General features: G+C 40.2%; 1 protein-coding gene across 1 annotated transcript in view; it reads left to right on the forward strand.

Annotated features, from left to right (window-relative positions):
• The first annotated feature begins 227 nt into the window (after window positions 1-227).
• The window catches only part of LOC128895943 (uncharacterized), a 151656-nt gene continuing 128932 nt past the window's right edge, over window positions 228-22951 (forward strand). The window contains exon 1 of the mRNA XM_054158999.1: window positions 228-231. The gene's annotated coding sequence lies outside the window, so the exon portion shown is untranslated. The remainder of the gene's footprint in view (window positions 232-22951) is intronic.

The raw sequence follows: 22951 nt of genomic DNA on the forward strand, positions 1-22951 counted from the left end.
TATCATTTTTTTAAATTCCCTAACGAAGACCTAAAATAGAAAGGTCGAAGCATTGAAATTAATTCAATCAATGTTCCCCACGTTTGCGATATTCGAGGGACTAAAGCAATGCCCACAACTGCAGTTTTATCTGAGTAGGAATTGTTTCTTACAAGTTGGAAGTACAATGGGTATTGCTACAATGCGGCCAGAGAAACGCGATTTTTTATTTCTCCCTTGTTCCGCCTTTGCGTGCAAACTTTCCCCATGCGAATCTGGCCTACTTGGCCTCTATGTTTGCGTAACAGAGGGTGTCGAAGCAGCGAACCCTCGACACTGTAATCGACTGATCCGCTGGTAATCCGCACTGCCGCTGCGAGAAGAAAGACAACGAGGAAAAGAAAAAGACGAGTAGAGCTGGGGAGAGCACGAGGGCGAGAAAACTAATCGATACGAAGTTACGGTCACCTGGAATCTGTTTAAACGTCAACCGTAGGGAAACAGGTAAGCGAGCGAGTACTACTTGCCTGAGTTGTCTGACCATTGCGTACTCATTCAACTGATGTTTGTTCGTAGACTCTGACGTTTCAAATTTGGACATATTTGAACTATACATAAGATAATGAGGGTGACAAACAGGACACATAAATATACAACTATCAATACTTATTATACCAAATATAAGTAGAAATACTCAACAATAAATAGACACTTCAATCGTTATTAGGTCTTTTAGAATATTCCATCCATAAAATAGTAACTGTTTTCTCGTTCTTTCAGACACGTTGAATTTTTAATCCAATAGCTCCATTACCTGTAGCAGCAATAAATACCCAAGGAATCGTTAAATACTGTCGAATATTTTCGGTTTATTAGTCACATCTGGTTGTCAGAACCCTTAACCTCAGCAATGAAGTCTTTGTTTGCAGTTTTCTATTCATATCGAGGTATTGCTTGGTTTTATTAGCCTTCATACAAGTACTTGGAAGTAAAGTCTGTCCGTTATACTAACAAGTTCGCGTTCAAATATTTTTAATAAAATACAGCCCACTTATCCACCCCAATAATTTCAAGAATCAATTTTCGCTAATACAAAAGGTCGCCCAAAAAAAATACTAATACCACGAATTTTTGACCAAACCCTGCATTATCTACACCTAAATTGGACTTGGTATTTCCATTCTTTTGAAATGCTCGGAACGATCATCCTTTAAACTGTTCAAAGAGGTCTATTCCGTTAAATTATCTTCAGTAGCCGCTCCGAGGGTCACACAAAGGGCGGATCGCGTTCCGAACCGACGTCTTTGACTTTTGTGCGCGAAAGTGATACGTAATTTTATAGGACTTATACTATGGCCGAGTTGACAAGAAAGACCGAACACAAAGGACACGAAAGACGCGGGTAAGACAGGACGCAGGATTCATGCTGGCTTGCTCATTATAAATAGGACGGCGTAATCTCGAAAGCCTCGGGCATGCAATAAGGTCATGCAGAGCCGGGCAAAGGACACACGAACGCGTTCGAGACCCCTTTGAGCGATACACAGTCGCTAATTAACCGCTAACAACGTCAGACGGACTCGCTTCGTTATCGCCGAAATATCTAATTCTATCATGATGTCTGATATGTAACTGCTCTAACTACTTACAAGGCAATTACCATCGTGGCGTGAAACGACCATTAAAATTTGATTTAACGCGTTGACTGCCGCGATCATTTATTTCCCAATGACGTTTCAAGTTTTGCTCGTGTAAAATATTAATATTGTAGGGGTAGCGGGGCTACTTCGTTACCACCTAAGGGACCAATTGTATCTTGACGTTTGATGCGTGACGGCAGTAACTACTTAAACGACGATTACTGTAGCGCGAAACAACCATTAACATGTGATTTAACGCACTGGCGACCACGGTCATTCGTTTATGAATAACGTAAAAACTTTAATAGAAGCGTTACATACGTTGCACGGACGTTTATACCTGATATTAACATAAATAAAGCCTAAGTTATAAAAATGTTAATCGAGGCATAATCCGAACATGGTTTCAAGCTATTGTAGAATCATTAGCTAAGGATTAACCCTTTTTACGATACATACATATTTTATTGAGGTGAAAATGTCCATCTGGAAACTTTTCTTTTCGAGACGAGACTCTCGAGGAAAGCAGCAAACTTCGTAGACGCCGCTTAAATGTAAATTATCACGCGATAGCCTATATTCATACTCTTATTATTATCGTCTCATAACTTTCGTGCACGGGATGATAAGGCGCTGCGAATATCATAAAAATCGCATCTCATTTCACGTCGACTCTCGAGATTTACGAAGCCATTGGGAAGCTGAGGTGGAACAAATCGTATTAAGCACAATTCGAGATCACGATCAATATAATAAGTCTCCAGGTGCATACAAAGTGCATTACCATTTCAACGCATTATTTCCGCGATATCGGTTCCCCGATAACGAAACAATTTTCAACCAAAATACGAACGTAACATTTACTATTCATTTCAATTGTATTTTATGGAACACTCAAATGAAGCAAATTGATCAAACGATAAAATAAAACGAAACGATAATTGCCAAAAAATATTCACTGACCATCTCGCTCGACAATAGAAACATAAAGGTCGCCATAAATCAATCTACCTTATCAAGAGACAGTAAAATAATGTACAAAACTGTACAATTTCATCGCAACGATTGCGTTGACTATTTTAGAGACGCAGCACAAATGAATTTAGCAAATTGCACGGTGAAAGACAGTTATGTGCGTTCGAGTTATGTAAATAGTCAGCCGCTACACGTGGCGAATTATGTAGCTACTTGCTGGACTGGTGCGACAAGTTTTTAATTGACTCTGTAACCTCCCTGATTTCGTAATTTTCTAGCGAGTGGAATTCAATCGTAAAGGGGGCGCTATGTAATAAAACGCAAACGAGCTTCAGAAAGACAATTTTGTCGAAGCTGAAGGGAACAAGGTAAAGTTACCTATTCCTGGTATTTCACCTGGTGTTGATTAAACGCCATTCTTTTTTTAACCCTTTGTGTTCGACGAAATTGCCTGGATATATTAGACGGTGGAGAATTAATACATGTAAATTGCGAGAATAATTGTTTAGTCGATAACGAACGTCTGGATGGCACAATGTAAATGGCATTTCTCGTTCGCCTATGAAATGAAGGAATTACAGAGATAACGCGGGCGCGCGTCTTCCTTGGAGGCAATATTCCCACTTTGTTGTCTCTGATTCAATATTAAAGCAAGTTATTCGTATATGAGAAAATATGGCAATGAAAGCGAATGACGTACATTTTATTGGTTTTCCGGAACCGCCGTTGCTGTTTATTGCATTAAAATGATCAAAAACAAAGATAGAGTATTAGAAAAAGGACAAGAAAGTTTTATACAATCAGTCCTATAAATATTCATACCTTATGTATGTTAAAGAAATCTATCTAAACTAAATAATAGATTTGACATTTTCAAATAAATGTTTCATTATAAATACGTACATGAATAAACTGTACACTTGTATGTATTTATAATGGAATGCTTATTTGAAAATATCAAACACATCATTTTATTTAGACAGACATTTTTTAATAGACATAGAAGGTACGAATATTTATGGGACTGACTTAATTTGGATATTTTCCATTTTAGTATTTTAGTAACAGTCTATATGTTTCTAAAATATTGATTCCATAATTAACAATATATAATTCGTTGTACAAATGACATTTTACAGATAATCATATGCTTTTAACTGAAATACTCTACTCTCAGAGTGGCGGTCGCTTTGAAGTAGAGTTCAACGACCTACCCCATAAGGTTCTTTAAATTGCGATAGAATGATCAGGAAAGTACATAGATCGAATAGAAATGTGGATGGACCATTACAGTAATTAAAGTCAATACTTGCTTCCATATAAATATGACGTAGAATAATCGATACTTTGTCCTTCGATACATTAAAGGATGTCTAAGATGGATGTTTCAACATCTACTAATCAGCAATCTAATACAACCTGCAACTAAGGTCCTCCAACGAAGAGTAAAATACTGAAATTCCAGGTTTTAAATGAGCTCTGAGAAGTCGCGTTTTTCTTGTATCGGTCTCATTACATAATGGAGGGTCAAAGGGGTGGTAAACACGCGAGACGCCTCGAATGTCACGCGTAATGAGCTGGGGGTTCGGTAATCAGAGACGACAAAGGCGTCGAAGGAACGGCGTGGCGCACGAAGACGCTGATGGTAACAAGGTGACATCGGCGACGATGATGCAGAAGAGGAAGAACGCTCGAAGGGTGTTGTACGAGGAAGGGAAACACGAGGATGGGCCACGCTACGTCGCCGAAGGGGCGCGTATCGACCCACTCGTGCTGTCTGCCCCTCTGCCACCCTGTCTGTCCCACCGTTCATACGTACCAACAGTACGGACACACAGTGGCGATGCTATTACAGACCACCCAACCCCCAACGTCGCTCCTTCTCTATCCAACTCACCCTCTACCCCTTGTTCTGCCTTTCTTGGCATTCTGGTGCACTGCCTCTTTGCTTCGGCGTTCGGACCCAACGAGGGTCCAGCTGGAACGCTGGAACGTGCCTACAACGTGCTCCTATCGCTATTTATCGGCGAGTTCAATTTGACTCGGAAGCATTTAGGTGTGCCAGGACGCGATACATAATGAATCCTGCGAATTCAGACTACCGTATCGATCAAACCAGAAGGGTTTAATTTTTTGGCATTTTCAAGTATTTCACATTTAACACGTCACTTCAGATTCTATTCCTGGTTGTTTATTATCTACCTTATGGTGCGTTTACACGCTGAAGCTGTTTGTACAAATCGACTTGCACAAGTAAATCGTTGTGTGTGAACGCAGGCATGAAGTTTGTGCGAGCAAAAAAATTTGACTTGAGTGAAATCAGTCCTGACAGAAAATCGGCTTGAGGTTGGTGCGTCTAAACGATGTTCAAGCCTCGGTTACATTATCAGGCATGCGCATTCGTCCAGATCTTCCATTTCGGACGCAACAAACTACAATTTGTTGAACTGAACGTGTGAACGGCAATATTTAATTCAGTTCATTTGTACAAACTGGCTTGTGCAAATAGGGTCATGTAAACGCGCCTTTGCAAACAAATATACAAATTATAAAAATCTGTTTATTATATACACTACATACAATCAGTCCCATAAGTATTCGTACCTTCTATGTCAATTAAAGAAATCTGTCTAAATTAAACGATAGGTTTGATATTATCAAATAAGTATTTCATTATAAACACATACAAGTGTAAAGTTTATTCACGTACATATTTATAATGAAACATACAACATTAATATTTCAAAACATATTTGCAATTTTTACCTTCGCCCTAACGATACAAATTTGCGATGTCCAGCTTCAGAATTTTATTATTTTCGTTAGTACTGAATATTAAAAACGTAAAACATCTGCCGGTCGGGAATGTGTTAATAATATCAAGGATACTAGTTTCTGCAACGTATGAAACACGTTAATGTATTAAAATCTAGTATAAGAACACCTACGTAAATTATGCATTAAAGTAGCCCACCGGAAATAAATAAAATAAGAAAAGCCACCTTCCTAAGCTAGGCAAGCAAAAGTGGCGGCTTATGTTCGAGTATATAATCCACTTCAAAATTCGATATTGAATATTACAGTAGAGGTGAAAACACTGGCTGCTCGAGGCCACGGAGCAGCAACCCCCATTACACCGTTTGACTATCTTAGCGCGTCGTTTCTCATCTCCTTGCTTCCTGGAAAGCATTGCGAAGAAAAATGTATACTCTCTACGACCACTTCACGTGGTTACGTATGTGACAACTGCCGAGATATACGGTGAAATCGTGAATGTCGAAACTCGCGTCGATCCCAAAGGAGTCGTGAAGATACATAATCGTGTGTCTCTGTTAAAGTTCCGCGAACAATTGTCCAAGTCGTCATGCAGCCAGCATTAATATTTGAGCTCCACAGACTCCAGAGACTTCATACACAAAAACACCAGCACTTTTATATCGCGAGACTTTGAATTATCTCAAAACTGTTGGATTTCTGCGAAAAGAACTGTTACAATTTGATTTGTTTGATTTTGTCTGGTTCAAGACCTTCGGGTCAATAGTGACCGAAATAGCTGAGTTTGGCTCCAAGTTTTATGACTGGTCGTACCTGAACGCCGAAAACTTCTACCGCCGCACAGAGGACGAATATCGGGGAATACCCAAAAAGGACTCTTTGGTTTTTTAGTTTTCGTAGAAATCCGACAGCGTACGGATCGAACGACTCGGGTAGATCGTATAACTTGCATCTTTTTTTTTGGTAAAACGCCTGTACTTCAATTTCGTTTTGTTTCTTGAAAATATAACACCAAGGAAGATTTTAAACTTGTGTGTTTTATTTAGGTAAATTTTCAATAAAAACTAAATAGTGAAAACGTTAATGAAAGTGTCCGTTAAGCCTAATCGATAACCTTACACATTTCTACGTATACGAATCTCTCTATCAATATTTTTCACGGTTCCGTCCGTATCGAAAGTTTCCAGAAGCTAGGAAATTGTCAACAGGATGCTTGTTCGTTGTCGGCGAGAATTCGCGACTGATCTCTATCGGTGGTTTACGACAGGAAGCTGAAACTTGCCCGCCGCGAACTCCACGGAAATTCGACGCAACGCACAATACGTTCTCCGGGATACGTTTCCGCACGGTTGGCTCTGTGTCTCCCTCGCAGTACGTTTCCCCGCGCTAATAACCGTGGAACGAGTTTTATTAGCGGCGCGCCGAGAGTAGAAGCGGAAGTTTAACCGAGGATTCCCGCAGGAGGCGAGAGAAAGAGTCCGGGCGGGAGCTGGATAATTCATAGCGGAGTAAGTCCCGAGTAAATACAGGCTTCCGATCTCTTTAGGAATTTTACGCGGAGCTTTCTTCCCCTTTCGGCGCGACTTTCGACCAACAGGGATTTTATTCGTCGGAAAGTAATAAAATCTCTCAGAGTTGCTATGCGAGAGGCCGCGAGTCCGACGAAAGAAACGAGGAACAGAGTTCTGCGGTAATAAAGCTCGCGTAGGATGCTCCGTTGTCAGCCGAAGCGTAAAGCTTGCGGATGGATGACCGATTAGGTGGTTTGCCCGAAGCTATGACTGTCGTCAAAGATGGCCACCAGAGCAACGAGACTATAAATCTCCTGCGTAGCTCTTGAACCTTTCTGATTTTCGAAGCGTCGCCTCTATTCTCTTGCGTTGAAATCATATCACAGGTGACGATAATGACGGCAACGATAATTATGACGATGACGATGACAACGAGATCTGCAAATGGCGCACATATTCCACATATTTTCACGCGCTCTGCATAGAAATGCACGCACTTTGCATACTTGCACGTATCCCGCACACGAGTTTATATTTACCTATTTGCATATGTGTATGTGTATATAAAATATACATTTGCATACGAAATGTGCATTTGCATGAACACCTGCGATCTAATCATGAGCACGTAGAACACCGTCAGGAAACTTGTGCTAAATCGCAGGCTATACGAAAGCTGACTAAAACGCCTGGCCATACACGGTCCGCAATTCCTTCCATGACTGATCTTTATTTCTCCCAGCGACACAAACGTCGCCCGTAATGGATTCGAAGCGCGGCAATGTTTACCCCCAGAGTTATTTAAACTTGGTCTGAAAGAGACGAAACGACCGAACGTCGGGGAATACGATAGCGGGGTTCTTTATTAGGCGGCATTATTCTTTTCCACGCGAAACGAAGAGCGAATATGTATTCCCAGATAGGGACTGATAACAGACGAGCACTTATTGATATAAGCGGAGCCGTTCAGTACCTCGTAAAGCATGCTGCCGTAAAGGGGAATCGTATTCCTCTTCACCCTTTGAAGAGCCAAGTATTAAAAGCCGTCGGTGCATCGAAGAGTCTCATGGCAAAATGCATGCACTACCGACGCCCAAGTAAATCCCCGGCCATGTCGGAAAATTCACAAGGAAAACATTGATTTTCCTGCCAGAAGAATATTCAATCTTCTAAACGCTCGTCTGAGTTTCTGTTGGAGAAGCCTTTTGTTACTTCTCGGAAGGCGTGAGAACGAAGCAACGATGAGGACATAGATGGACGAAATTGAAGTCTAAACATTTTCGAGAACGAACAGAGGATAGTAGTTTTTTATTTATTATTCCCTAAATAAAAATTACATTGAAACATGATATTTTGGAACAGATCTCTTATTTTCAAGAATATTTCAACAAGTCAATTTAATTGAAAGCAAAAAATGATATTCGTCGTAAAATGAAATAATATATTTGAAATAGTGTTGCGTCGAGTCGCTCGGATTCGCGCACCCAATAGCGACTCTGATACAACCACGAATTAACGGTTCTGGATCTCGTTCCTTTTGTGAGATTTCGTTAATGTTCGCGAGTTCGCGAGTTGTACGTTTGACTGGTCGGTAGTGTTCTGTCCCCTGATGAGGTTGGACGAGGACTGAGGAGTTGAGGACTCTCTCGAAAAATCATATTCAAGAAGGGGTGGGTTTGCACCCTCGCTCGCAACTACCTGCGGACTCCCGCGACTGAAGGTATCCTTGCGACCATCACCGTCGCATCTGGTAACCAGCTGTGGAGTCTAGCTGTTGTTCGAAGCTAGGAATAAAACAGTCTACATTTTACTGTATTACCTGCTGCAAGGTTCGCGACACGATTCTCCAAATGTGGGTATTTTTCGGCGGTCGAAACTCCGAATGCCGCTGAGGATGGTCCCTATACCGTTATGTCCCTAACTGTAGTTTTTACATCGTCGATTGTTGAACTTGGTTTCGCGATGGTTCACCAAATAGTATTACGAATAGTATTATTTCGACTACATCCCTCGTCACCGAACATCATTCCAGCCTCTCACCTTCGTGGTTGAAGACGGATTACAGAAAAATTCCAGCGAAAAATAGTCCCGAAAACAATTACGTGTTTGAGGATGATGGAGGGCGACTCCGCCACGCAGACATTACACGAAGCATAACTACTGGATTAATATCTCCCGGGGGATAGATAAATTACCGTTATTAATAATGAGCAGGCTACCTGTCCGAGCCAGTTCCCAGATAGGAAGGAAGTTCAGCGGCTGATACCAGCAACGCTGCTCGCTAAACGATGGCGCGCGAGCTTGAAAACGAGATAGTGAAATTGCTAAACTCGTGGATAGCAGGGTCGGGGGAGGATCACTTCCGCAGCCATAGGTTTTCTGTCGCAAAAACGCCAATGTGGCGCAGGTGAAACACGCGACATGTCTATGAACTATGTAGTGTATATTGTGGCATGTGGAACCCATTTCGGTGATGGATTCGGGTCACAAAAACAATGAAAAAGATTCGTGCGATGCTGAATCCTAATTTATCTCGTTCCCAAAGTATTTTTGCACCCCTATAATGCTTACTATTAATCATGGATTGACCTAGGGTGCCTGAATCTCAAAACTTCAGGTGTAATTATTATTATTTGTTTCATCAATGCTGGTCACAAAATTTCTTTTAACACTTTCAGCACTATCAATCATTCTCGCATATTTCAAACGAAACAAATTTTATCTCACGACTTCAATATACGATTAAACTATCCAAATTACGTTATCGTATCGTTCGTTAAATTTTTTCGATATCTTTCTTCTATTTCCCTTTACTATTTACCGCATCCTTCAGTTCCAATTTTATCATCAGCGTGTCGTGAAACATCCAGTACATTCGTTCGGTGAGGCTCGCGAAACACACACCGGGCGTACTGTAAATTCGTAACTTTATACGGAGGAAGTTGCGGCCGAGCGGATCGTGAATCTCCTAGGCGAAATGTTGCTTCGTGGGTCGTGTCCGGGCTTGAGAGACGTGCATAATAAATATTCATTTTCCCGAGGAACGAATCGACCTCGAGACGGAAACGGGGATGCGCGAGGTGTAATAAAGAAATCGAGAGCTCGTAAAACAGACGTTAATGTCGTGCAATGATCGTGAAAGCACGCTCGGTTACGAGCGCAAAGGGACGGGAATAAAGTTGCTGCTGGATCGGAAACTAGTCTTGCAAGAGATATCGAAACCAACGGTGAATTGGAGTGGTTCGATCGGTGCTGAGTACCTTCGAAATTCGGATAGTTGGTAGACAACTCGCGGGGGGAAATGAGAGCAACATGCCCGCGGAGCAATTAATTTCCTTTTACCGGAGGTGATGGCTAATTGTGTAGAAAATTCGCTGACGGCGCATATCTGTTGTACGATTCCCATCATCCGCATACGCGTGTGCATTGGTGTTATGATGGTGGTGAAGCTTGGCATGAGCAGTGGTCGTAATTGACTCATGGAGTGCCTTAATTGCATTTATGAACTGTTTGCTATTTGGTACAATCGCAATTAAAATCGTTGAATATAACCACTATTCGGCTACAATTTTAGTTGCCAAATGTACTTCAGGAGTAGTTGTAATTGACAAGTGAAATCTACAAATGTGTAGAATTACAGAACAATACATTGTATCACACATAGACCACATAATTGTTTAATGCTTAATCGCAACTATGATTCACAATAAATCGGTCGTATATTATTTGAACAATTAGCTTTCTCTATCGAATTAAGTGAATTGTCAATTGTAATTAATTCATTGACTAAATGTGATTGTAATCCTCAACTGTTGATTCAATTACATTTTGCCCAACACTATCGGGTGACAGGAATGACGCGATATATAAAATTAAAAAAAAAAAGAAGAGCCAAAAATAATCGTCAGTAATATTACAAGTTTATGAGACTGGTGGAGTTCATCGATTTGTGCAGTGAACGGCTTTAATTAAAGAATCGCGATTGCAAATTGGCGATTTAGAATATTAGTAATGGTTTCCTCTCGAAATTTTATAACACGACACAGTTTTTCAATTTTAGGAACGGCGAGGTAGACCCACGAAGCGCGATATTACGAGGCTGAGATCGGATGAAAACTGTCCTGCGATAACAATTTCTTCGTACGAGGGTCCGAAAAGAAAATCGCCGGAAACGCTTGATCGCGTCGAGGATCGAAATCCTGCAAATTGACGATTATAGAGCGCTTCGTCGTGTTCGACTCATCCGAATCGAGAGAAAATCTACAGCGGAAAGAGAGCAATATCCACGAGGCTCCCTTCCGGCCGCTGCAAGCGAAAGATTTCAGTTAGACCGTATCCCCCATTGGGAAATCAAAATGCTCGGAGATTTGCTGCTTTATTCGGTATCAGAGAAAATATTACGAGCGTCTAGATCTTTGTCTGGTCACGGTTCGTTGCTCTTTCGTACCGAAATTTCCATAAGATTAAATCTATTCTGTCGCGATCGATGAAGAGGAAAAAAAGGAATAAAAATGACGCCGCTCTCTGTCCTATGCAAATAAGGTTAGCCGATACTGATAAGGTCCGATAAACCCGATGTCCCAGATACGGGGTGTCTGCCATCTGCGCAGATAAAAATTGAAACGATCTACAAACCGTGCAGTTCTCCTCTGCCCCTTCGTTTTCTTCCCATTTCCTTTCCGCGCGATTTTTCTTCTGTTTCAACGATCCCGGGCGAGGAGACTCGCCACTTTATTTCCTCGATTGAACCGTTATCGTTTAGATGAATACAATTGTGTCGTCGGGTCGTACCGTTTCATTTGTTGCGTTCTGTAGAATTCTTTCCAGTGCATGGTTTAGGTCTGTATTCTTTAAAGGGGGAAATAGGTTTAGGACTACATTTTCTTTAGTGATATGAAAGTTTTTCCCAAGAAAGGAATATATATATTCAAATAAATATTGTAATTATGTTGAAGTATTTCCTCAGAAAATCTTCTTTTCGGGCTCTTTGAGCCTAAACCTATTTTCCCCATTAAATGTTTGGAGACAGTTGCGAAAATATACTTAAAAATTTCATATATAGATATTTTGTCTTCGACTTTTCCTCCATTGATGTATTCTACTGATGGAAGTTCGACATGACCGATTCTTGATCGAGGTTCGTTCATCCAAAATGATCCTATAGCAAAGAGATCCATAAATCTCCCCTTTCCCTTCGAAACACGGTTAACAGAGATCAGTTATCGCATTCCAGACACAAAGCCTTTCATTCGAAAATGACGTTTCCGGCGATCAGGAGGGCAACGATATATTGTATTATCACGCCTGTTTCGCCAGTTTCGTTCGACCTAGGAAAGAATTGTTGACGACAGTCCCACGTATCCCAGCGATGATACTAGCCACCAACAGGCGTCAATGTTGTACAATCTATTCGCTCAAACTTCCCCGTCCAGATACCCGTGTGTGCGCGCATATACGTGTAGTAACGCTACATGCTTTTCTGACATTTCAAAGGAAACGTATCCCGCTCGATTTCCGTCGGCGGTGCATTCAAATCGGTATATCGACTGTCACGCTGTTTATTTATTAAACACCGCGGCAGCCGCGTATTCAATCCTCGAGTTCATTTCGCTCGCCGCGACTCCTCTGCGCAGACAGTTTCCCAAGCCGCGAACGAACGTCGGAGGCTGGCTCCGTTGGAGACCAGATCACGTTCCGGATGCTTGACGAAAGGCGTGCTTGTTCGTCCTTTCGTGTGGAACGGGAAGAAAAATTCTGGGGAAATACTTGGCGCCGTGCATCCCTTGGGGGCGAGAAAATCGAGCAATTCAAGATGACTCCTCCGCAGTGGAAATGCTTGTTTCAAATAGCAGTGTCTGGTTTTTTTCATCATTGGATCAGATAAAGGTCAGAATTTCTTTGGATCAAACTTTGGATTCGGGTCCTATACATTTTTATTAAGGGCTTTCACCACTAATCGTTTCAAAAAATCGAACTTTTGTTTTTTTTTAAGTACTCTCTATATATACGACAATGATAGGTCGCTAATTAGAAATTCACATCGAAAGTGTAGAGGCAGTTCTGACCTCTGGAAACAGAAGCACGCACCAGCGTAACGGAAACTTTAAGGGCGTTTCTCTCGAAACAGCATCTTAAAAATCTGTGGGTACACTAGCCTCGCCAAATTTCAATCAATCTACTTGAATATCTTTTTATGTAATCATCGTGTGTTTTTCTAGTGAAATACATTAAAACTTGTATATTTTACTTTGGAACGACGCCATTTTATTCAAAATGTGTATTATTAAAAACGGGTAAGTATTTCACTAGCTTTTGGACTAAGGAAATTAATTAACTTTGATTCACTGTTCTAGCTTGAACCTGGTTTGAGTTATCGTGTCCACCACAAAACCATTTATTTTTTAGACGCTCCATTAAATCGTCCGCCAAGCTCCCATTTATTGTAAAAATGAAATAAATTAATTTACTTTAATGTACATAAAATCTTGTTATCGCTTCGATAAAAATTCTTGAAAAAGTCTGAAAATTCGGGTGGGCAAAGTGGTGTAACCTCTTAATACACAATAAATTATAAGTATAAATTGAGTATTCCGTAAAGACACTCCATGTATCAATTTAATTCAATAGTATCTTAAATACTGAAAACTCTGAAAAATGTTCAAACCAAAAGAAACCCAGATTAGCATAACAAATGTACATTAAACACCCCCGTGCATTATTCTTTCCCTCGCTGAAGCGTGGAATATCTGCGGATTCCTCGTAAAAAAGAAAAGATAGATTCGTTGGAAAAGAAAGAAGCAGAGAGAAAGAAAAACAGATATAATTCTTTGTCGACACGCCAACCCAGCCGAGACCTCGCGAGTCGCGGGGGATCGTAATTATAGGGCGCTAATTGGAGTCGGTCTGAGAAATCTTCATCTTCGCTGGTGAAACTTTAAACTCGAAACTTCTACGGTGTTCTGACATTTCCTCCTCGTGGAATATCTAAAGCGGAACACATTTCGCCCGTGGGCTCGTATTCTTTGATGGTCTTTAATTTCCAACGATGCGTAGGCGGCTAGGCGACCGAGAAATTAACGTGCTACACAGTGTAATTGGCGTCATTCGGTAGGCGAGAGACGAAGGAAAAAGTAACGAACGACGATACTCGAAACATTCGCCGCGCGGTTTCGCTTTCACGCGTATCTCTCTTTAATTACCGCGTGCCTCTCCCCCGATCAACGTCATTATCGAGGAACGTCGTTAAAAGTTCCTGTAACAATGTCTCGCGCCATCGGTGTAATTGAAAAGTAATCTTTTTCCATTATTAAAAGCAGCGATATTCTGCATACTAATTCAACACTTTACCGACCGTTAGCCTATTAATAGGCTTCAATATAATATTAAATGGTTAGATAATAGATTTTTTCCTAGGACACCAATTACTTTGTTATCTATTAAATTATCTATTGACATAATATTTAATACTTCCATCATTATATGAATTATAAAATATTATGTAAATATTAATCGAGGAACTATTCTAACGGACAAAATTAGGATTAAGTAATACTAATGTTGTCGAAATAAAAAAATATTATTGAATTCATTCATGTTATACAAGTTACTACAATTGTACCAAATAATAATGTTTGTAGATGATTTATCAAATAAAATTGAAAATTGTATTTTTACGGGTTAACTAAATAATTCAAGAATTCGATTTGGACATAGTACGCATGTCCCACGCGTCTTGTAAATTGTACTAGAAACTGAAATTGAAACTGTTAAAATTGAGTAATATACCCATGTCATTTCAAATTTCGGAATTCACAGAAGTTGTACGAATCACTAAATTGTACTCAGGATTTTTCAATGAATAAAGAAATATAAATTGTTGCCAAAATAAAAAAATATTATTGAATTTAATTATGTATCCAATCGCTACCGGTACAATGTTAAGTGAGTAAGTTATGAGATATCTATAAATTCAAATCGATTGAAAATAATTCTTCCTCTTAGCGAATAAAACCCTTCGTGCCCTTGTTAAATGATGAATTTAACGGAATACCTCATGCGCCTTCAGAGTACCAAACGTCCTATAAGGATGCATGCCTTTGATTAACACGCGTAACGTTTCATTCACTGCATCCATTCGCGAGATACATATCAAAACACTGTCTTCTGAATTACAGAAGCGAGCCAAGACTATCACGGTTGGTCCACGAGAATTTATAGCGCCGCCGTGCGCGTTGGCGCAAACATATTTATGAAGTTACGCGTCAGCACAAATGTTGGGTTACCTCATAAATTCATGCAGTTTTCTCGCATATGGAAAACTTCGTTTCTTGGGCGAATATTAAATGAAAATTAATCTGCAATTATTATTGGGAACTCGTTCTCAATTATACGGCCATTTTTGGACTCCCAGCTTTTTTTATTCGGAGCAACTTTCTAGCCATTGTCACAGTGCAACGTCGTCGCGAAATTAACACATTCGCGACCGACAGGATATTTTACGTTTCTAATACAAAGTACTGGTGAGAATAGTGAAATTCTGAAAGCGGACATCGTAAATTTGTATCGTTAGGACGAAGGTAAAAATAAAAAAATATGTTTCGAAATATCAGTGTTGTAAATATGTAGTATATAAGATAAAAATATTCTCATAATTCGGAATCGAAACCAGGAATAGAAATTGAAGTGAATTAACGTCAGCAGTCGCGAATGTGTTAAAATTAAATTAAAACCGTAGGAACTTACGGAACAACCCTGGTGTAACTGACAAGACTTTATTGTGAGAATAGAGGTTAAGTGCTGGTACCCAAGCGTTAGTGAATTGCTGTACCGAGGTCAGGGTCGCAAACATTTCCGTCTAGACACGACTGCGATATGGGACGCAGTGGGCGTCAATTATTATTGCTTATACCCTGGTGAATTAGCGCCAGTTTAATTAACCTCGCGTATAGAATCTAGTGGTAGACAGGTACTCCTTGGTGTGCCATCGTATTGTACGTGCATTCTCGCCCAGTTTCGCGTAACGCATTATGCAACACCTGTCGGTTCAACCGAGATGCATGTAACATCGCCAAAGCAGAATACCGCAGGGATATATGAACATATTGTGAAGTACCTTTGGCGCAAGACGCGATCCTGGACGCCTAATTCTAGTAAAAATTTCTTTTTAAAGCGATTCTACGAAAACTATATAAGTGAATCCCTCCTAAAAAATTCTAAAATTATTTAAACCTAACTCTAACTTTAACTCGTCCATCCCAAAAACCTCGTTCCTTCCCAGGACATGAAATGGTTTTCAATATAGAGTGTCGAGTACTGCTACAAAATGCCAAATAATGCAATACCTTGTGTTGCAGTATTTAATACAGAAGCAAACCTCGAATCAGCGTTTAAAATCAGAATTAATGGATATTCGGAATCTAATCATGCAGAATTCTTCCTACACAAGCTTTGCATTAACGCTCCTTATCTTGCGACAGGTAACATTTCAAGTTGCGCCAGAAACCAAGTGTATCGACGATACCCACACGCTGAACAAATAATAACGACGTGAACTTACGTAAGTCCCTGTACTATCGATCTTTGTTCGTCGACGCATTGTTTCAACGCATTCCTCGCTATTTGTACGTAGTACCTAAGTCGTTAAACCGATCGCACAGTTTTGCTAGTAAAGCAGCTATATATTGTACGGAGCGTTTTGCTGAAAATAGAACACCTGATAAGGAAACATTTAAAATCGTTCCATTGATGCAAAAACATTACGATGAAAAACTCATTTCGAGGTCAATTCTTTTTACCATATTCAATGCCACTGGATGTTTTCTTACACAAGGTAATTATTAGGATTTTTATACTTTTTGAAGAATGAGTAATGTAATCCGTGAACCCCTCATTGTTTCTGCTTGCTTTTATCTTTATACGCGTATATATGTAGGATTCTTTTCTTTAACCTTTTCAGGGACGATATTTATTGTTATTATCAAATTTTTGTTCCTTTTATTATCGACAGTAATTATAATTATATAAAGCTAAACGTCCACATATGTGGCCAAGACTGTGAAGAGATTAATGAGGATTACATCTGTCGACAAGCGGAAAAAAAGGATCGCAGGTACTGCTCAGCGAAGCAGTCAAAGTGGCAGCCAAGAATAACTATTTTGTTATATGATTTTCTCGTTCCTTCCGCGGGTACACCGCTTTCACGGAAGGATCCAGGGAGTCTATTTGAGGTTCTCGTCAACGCGGGTGGTTCGACCCATCCCTATACTAGTCCTCGAAACACTTAGCTCTGCGGTGTTGTTCCGTGCGAGAACAAACGACAGTTAGAAACCGAAACTGTCTCCTTCAATTCACGACCCGGCTCGGAGAAACTTTATCCGATTAAAGTCGCTCGCCACGACGTCCCTCCTTTTCTTCCTGGGCGCGCCAGGAGGTTTTTGATAAGTTCCTTTAGTAGCTTCTATTGAGAGCTCGGTTCGACAGAGAGTAATCTCCCCAGCCGTAGTCCAACCTCTTCAGGTCGAAACGAAAGACAAAGGAGCCTCGGTGTCGAACGAAATCGAGATGAAGCGTAATGAGTAATCAGAATGTTGCTGAGACTCGATAACGTTGTACCATCTACTGAGTAGCACCAGGACTTTGTCCTTCGAGAGTTTAACCTTTTCGCTGGGGGACGACGAATTAACTCGGTCGTCGGGGAATGCTTCTTCAGGGTGCACGATGAGTTAACTAGCCGAAGAACTTCAAAGTCGACGTAAAAATAAATTTCAAAAATAACTTTATGCAACGAGTCTAAATTTCCAAACTTTAAAAGTCAAATTGTCTGTGTTGTTCTAAACTGCGGAAGAAAGAAACACAAACTTTAAAAAGTAAAAAAGTTCACTCGCGCTTCTTCACTTATCGAGGTGCAATGAGCGTGAAATGATAATTAACTTGCACGACAATTAAAATCCTGATCGAATTGTTTATTCGATTTCACGAGCGTGAAAATGATATTTCGAATATGTGTATCTCATTACAGAGTATGTACGACCGATTGAAATAATTGTTTACTTCGTTACATTTGATCACAGGTGTAAACACGAATATAGCTGCTAATAGCTGAATACTGATAATTAACCAAATGTGTTAGCCTGGTAGACCGAAGTAGCGTATGCGCGTTTTTTCACAGAAATTTGAACACAATTATTAAAGGATAATTCGCTGACTGTTCGATAATTCATTTGGTATCAACTCAGCGGGTAGAGTACATTGGACGTGCTATTCCAACTACCCTCAATAGAAAGTTTAATACCAATTGGAATTATCATTTGCCTGGGGCAGCTTTATTATCCTTAATTGTTAACGAAGCAATAATAAATTCACAGAAATTTCGTTAGTATACACTTGTATGTATATAATAAATGTACTACATATGAATATGAGATGTCTGTGAATTTAGTATTTCTCTTATACATTAATAAACAAAGATGATTGAAACCAGTATATAATGTCTATGTTAGGTAACCGTTTCCCTGGCACAACATATTTTTAAAGTACACAGAAACGTTCATTTCGCTACCAGGGAATATGTTCCACTGGCAAACACAGACCCGCTTCACCAATATTTCAAAACAAAGTCCACACGCATACAGTTCGTGCCATAATCTTAATCTGCAGCTTCATACAGTACACTTACCACGGGCGTTGGCAGCCTACCGGAAAAATATATCCGAATAAATCTTCGTTGCGTCAACTTACCTGAAACAGATTGAAAAAGAAACGCTGGAAATAAATTCACGATAAAAAGAGCTTTGATTATAGGAGTACAAGCTTATCATTATTTGTATATGTGTTATAGACGTTATTTCGAGACGGATTATGCATCCGTGGCGTATGCAAATATCTAGGAAATGAGGTAGTTTTTTAACGTAACTGATAGATGAAGTTATTCTACGGAGAAGAAAAGGCCAGTGCCAGCTAGGTCAGACGTTATGATCAGCTATTCAGATTCTACTTATTCGTAGTGCCACATTTCTCCCAAACGAGAAATGCTTTCTTCCTCGCAAGTTCCGAGTCACAACAATACACAATCTGTGCTATATTGAATCTACATATTTGCGATAAGCTATACTACTGTTTCAACCGAGTTCCTAAAAGCCAGCAGACTTGGAATATAACAGTGTAGAAATAAGTCATAATGCCATAATGTCGTAGTGCAAGGCATTTTACGGAGTATTTTCATTAAGGAAAAAGTTGTTTCAAATCACCCCCCGAACCACCCCTTTCAAGGACTTCCAACATTTTTTGGACACTCTGTATATTAGACATGGTGCAAGGTCTTATGGACCAGCGATGGTTCAAAGCCATGTTTCTGTTACTAATTAAAAAAAAGGTACTACAGTTACATTCTGGGATTTATTCTAGAATGAACACCCTGTTCAGTCAAATAAACGTCACGAATAAATTCCTATACGATACTTCCATCGATTACGTATCATTCCACTAAAATGTTTCCGCCTCAGACTTTGATATTTCCCCGCTGGTAAATGGTTGAATGACGTTGCCAATGCTGGAGTGGTATCGAAATTTTTTAATTTGTAAAATAGAGGAGTCACGGTCCCGTCATAAATCCTAACTATTATGTTTCTTTTCCAGAACGGGACACTTTTCTAGTAGAACTCGTGCGCCACGTTGGGAAAGCACGTAAGCTGGGCGTCCCCGACAGATTTCAATAAACAGAGAAACAAAGCAGAAAAGGGAATTGAAGGAAGTTTCGCATGCATATTCCTGTAGACGTCTTTTCCTTCGCGAGCGAACGCCGGCCGCTTGTCTTCTCTTCTTGAGGTATGAACACTTAAAAACATCCGATGGAACTAGGGAACCAACGCAGAAACTACCTCGGGCAGAATGCAGACTGCTTTATCTCCTCAAAGATGAATGCGCGTAATTCAGCGCAAAGACACGGCAAAGCCGTATAAAATATCAATGCGGTCAGGCAAAATATATTTTTCCGCATCGGATAATACTTTTCCCTTTGTGTATTTGTTCCTCAACTCGGAAAGAGCAATACGTTTATACGTTGATGGAAAAATATATGAGACTATGAAACTCTTCGATAAAAGTCACGAGAATTGAGAAAATTCGAAGACTTTTAACGAGTATGGTAAGCGAGTCTCGTCCTCGCAATACTGAGAACTCTGGAAAAAGTGACCCAAAACATCTTCGTGACGCTGGATACGGAAAAGATAATTAGATATCTTATTTCCTCGCGGAACACCCTGTATATCGCGTTTCTTCGTCGGCCTTGTCGACGAGTCTAATGAGTTTGCCCGACAAACTCATCCTGATACTTGTATCCAACAAGAAGGAGAGTTTGTTACTCAAGCCTACTCAAGGTGACATACAACAAACACTGTCGTTAAAATCCTTACGTGAACGCAGAAGTTCCCAAAAAGTCTAAATAAAATATTTACAACAAATACTGTGGTTATAATTTTTACATGAACGCAGAAATGATTAAAAAGTCTAAATGAAATATTTATTCCTACAGAATTAGAAGAGTAAGAAAAGCTGCATTGACGTACTGGGTATTTTATAAATATGGATGCCATAATTCGAAGGAATCACTTGATTATATCCACGAGTATCGTATTCAAACATGGCATGCACGTCGCGGCTGAGAAAAATCAGGAAATATGAGAAAGCGACCTGTCTGACATGTATCCGGGAACCACTTGTAAGGGTTGACATATGCAACGCCACCCCTCCGTCTGGGGTGTGTATACCTTCCGCATCTCCATACTTGGCGTTTTCCCTAACCCTAAGGCGGTGCTTTCTAGCTTTCATATGCAAGCACTTTAAACGTTTCTCTTTTTTTTTCTTCGTCATTCCAGCGACATCATCCAGAATAGAGGCTACATCTGGCCCTTTATATGCTTTCTCTGTCCCGATCCCGTTTCGCGCCCGGATCTCAAACTTCTAGCAAATTCAGTTTCTGTCGGAACCTTCGACGGGGATCCATTTAAATTTATATGGAACCCGCCACACCGGATTTTGACGCCCGTGTAGGATGCTGAATATATCTTCCGCATCGGCGGCATCGCGATGTTGCTTCCATATCACAGGAATTGGAGCAGGTTTTCATTGCGTACAAACTTTCGTAGGTCAAAGTACCTTGCGATAATACCTTAGTCAATTTGTGAAGTTGATTATACAGTATATAGCAACAGTATCGTAAGGATAACTCGTTAGTAACTCTAACAACTGACGTCCAAGTCTGAGTTCAACGACGTAGTCTGAAAAATGATTGGTTTACGTGCTTGATATATTTGCAAACGTGCTTGGAATTCTTTCGAATTGCGATATTAATAATTATTCCTCGTTTTGTATATCGTAGGCGGGAAAAAAACGACTAATTAGATGAGTAAGATCTTGGTTAGTTGCACTTAACCCATTTTAATCGTGGATACCTCCGAAGTAACGTATATCGCACTCGTGAAGTCGAAAAGGCTCGACGTTTTTCGACAGCCAAATTAGAATTTGCAATTTTCCCCGCTTACGAGCGAACAGATTGAAACTGTCGAAATATAATCGCGTCTCTGTCATTAACCCAGTTCCCGGCCGCGGTCCTTAACGAGTTACATTTCCAATTTTCCCCGACTAACGAAAAAGATTGCGAGCAGGCGGACGCGCATCAGTTTAAATTGCGGCAGGAGAAGTTGAAAGTTTCCACGAGGTAGCAGAAGCGGTACGCCGGGAGATTATCAAAGCAGAAAACCTCTCTGTAATTTTTGCGTAAATCCAGAACGGGGGGACCTCGAGCGCGAAATCGCGGTTCATAATTTCTCTACGGTTGAAACGATCGCGTCCAGTGAGCAAGGGTGAAACGATTCCAGTGTAAGCAAGTCGAAAAAAAAAAAATAAATACGACGGATGCAAAAGACGCGACAATTCTTTACTATTTCGAATCTCCTTTTCATTAACAAGCTAGGCAAAGACCCATGTCAGAGTGCAACAAACGCGAACACGCCCTTTGGCCAGCGTTCCTCGCTGGAATCGGATTTCAACGGCGGGAATAAGCTCGCAGTCTTGACACTTCAGATTAATCGTATCGCGCGAGCGTGAATCGAGATTGTGAAACGGTTTGGAAATCCGGAGCACGGGATCGTCCGACGCAGAACTATTAATCACGAAGCAGACGAGACGAGGCAACCAAGCGTACAGTCCGAGAGACGTCTCGGATCTTATATTACCCTCGATATCCGGGGGACCTCAGGATCACTCCACCCTCTGACCAAGACCTTGCTCCTTCTTGAATATTGTTTTTGCTTCTCGATCGCTGCTCGTTCGAGAAAAGAGGTACTTTTTTAGAGGAAATATTTATCGGATAAATAATATTTACCTCCTCGATAAAAATAGTATTTTCATATTCGAATCACGCTTTCTGATTCAGCGAAGGATATTTTGCGAAAAATGCTAGTAATTGCTTTCGACTATTGAAACAATAATTTCCAGTGGCACGGAGGAAAGTTGAAAAAATTCGATACTCCGTATTACGTCACGACGCATCGAGTTTCCATTAACTCAATTTTCCGGGGCCGAATCGATGAACAAGCGCAGCTGGCGTAGAAAGGTCGGGAAACAATTCCCATGGAAAACGTGAATCCACGAGCAGACGGGGATGTCGAAATATTATCTTCCATAGATCAGGGTTTCCCAAACTCCCCATCTCCACGAGTTCCTTCGATGAAAGAGATTTGTTGGCAGATCTGAGATGGAATATCTGAAATAACGTACAATGAAAGAACAGAGGAAAATTCACGTGGAAAAGCCATTAACTCTTCGTGAAAAGGAAGATCATGATTATAGTCGTTTTCATATATTTCTCTCCAGTTATTCATCATTTAAGATAATTATTTCATTTTGATTTCTTTACAGAAGTTACAATTTTCTTTAAATAAGTTCCCAAATTTATAAAAAGCTATCATCAATAGTGTTTAGGCGAAGAATAACTAACAAATTGATTCCTAATAAAAATAAAATATCGTAGAAAGCATTTTTCTTATAAAAAGATATGATATCTCATTTTTTGGA

Source organism: Hylaeus anthracinus, unplaced genomic scaffold (genome assembly GCF_026225885.1).
Source record: "Hylaeus anthracinus isolate JK02 unplaced genomic scaffold, UHH_iyHylAnth1.0_haploid 0, whole genome shotgun sequence".
In the NCBI taxonomy this organism is placed as follows: domain Eukaryota; kingdom Metazoa; phylum Arthropoda; class Insecta; order Hymenoptera; family Colletidae; genus Hylaeus; species Hylaeus anthracinus.